Genomic DNA, 1,271 nt, shown 5'->3' with positions numbered 1-1,271 from the left:
CCAAGGGCAGAGGAGAGGGGCCCCAATTAAAATCCTTCTACCATACGGATTAAGGGATTTCATCCCAATTTGGTCTGGAACATCCTTAGGCCAAGGTAAGTTTTGTATAAACGTTGGGTGTGGCAGAGGAGTGGGGCCGATTAGGGAAAATAGAGGTAAACCTTTAAAATCCTTCTTCTACCATAATGATTACAGGATTTAACCTAATTTTGTCTCCGTCAAGTTGTCTAGTAGTACCTTTTACTATTAGGGTGTATTCATTGAAACAAGATGGCCACCAGGCCACCATCTTGAATTTTGACATTTGAAGTTTGTTCTCGCTAAACCTCCAGAAATAACGGATGGATCTTTCAGAAATTTCATATGTACATAGAGTACTTATCATGGAGTGCTATATCTTTACCTCATATCAAGTACTTTAAACATATCCAGGTGAGCGATACAGGCACTCTGGGCCTCTTATTCAGAAGAAGTTGTTTGATAGTTTGTAGCCCATTTGACCCTTGTGATCTTGTAAGTATGTAGTGGAGGACATTGTATAACACTTCATGCCAGGAACCTACTGGCCAATTATGATTACTCTGGTCCTACTTGTTATTCTGAAGCAGTGATGTTTAAAAGCTTTTACATATTTGATCCCTGTGACCTTGAAATGAGGTTAATGTCAGTATCTACTACCCAAATTTCAATTCTCTATGCCTCCTGGTTATTCATAAGTTGTTTTTAACACTTCCTTACCCTTGTGATCTTAAAAGGAGGTCAAGGTAATTTATTTGAGAGAATTTAATACAACTCTTTTCCAGGTATCTATTGGCTAAAAATCATTGTTCTAGGCCTCTTGGTTATTCAGAAGATGTTTTAAGGTTTTTAACACATTTGGCCCTTTGCAATCTTGAAAGTAAGTAAAGGTCATTTATTAGAGGAAGCTTTATAGCACTTCATGCCAGGTACCTACTGGTCAAGTATCACTACTCTGGGCCTACTGGTTATTCGCAACCTATAATGAACTTTGACACCTGTTACCTTGAAAGTAGGTCAAGGTCACTTACTTCAGGAAAGTTAATAGCATTCTGTCCCAGGTACCTACTGGCCAAATATCATTGCTTTAGGCCTCTTGGTTAATCAAAAGAAGTGGTTTAAAGGTTTTTAATACATTTATACATCGGCGATCAACTCCATTCATTATTGATAGTTATACAGTCATTGTAATAATGTGTAACGTATACTGATAGTTATACAGTCATTGTAATAATGTGTAACGTATATTGATA

This window comes from Mizuhopecten yessoensis, unplaced genomic scaffold (genome assembly GCF_002113885.1).
Source record: "Mizuhopecten yessoensis strain PY_sf001 unplaced genomic scaffold, ASM211388v2 scaffold8037, whole genome shotgun sequence".
In the NCBI taxonomy this organism is placed as follows: Eukaryota; Metazoa; Mollusca; class Bivalvia; order Pectinida; family Pectinidae; genus Mizuhopecten; species Mizuhopecten yessoensis.
Note: the sequence above shows the minus strand (reverse complement) of the source record.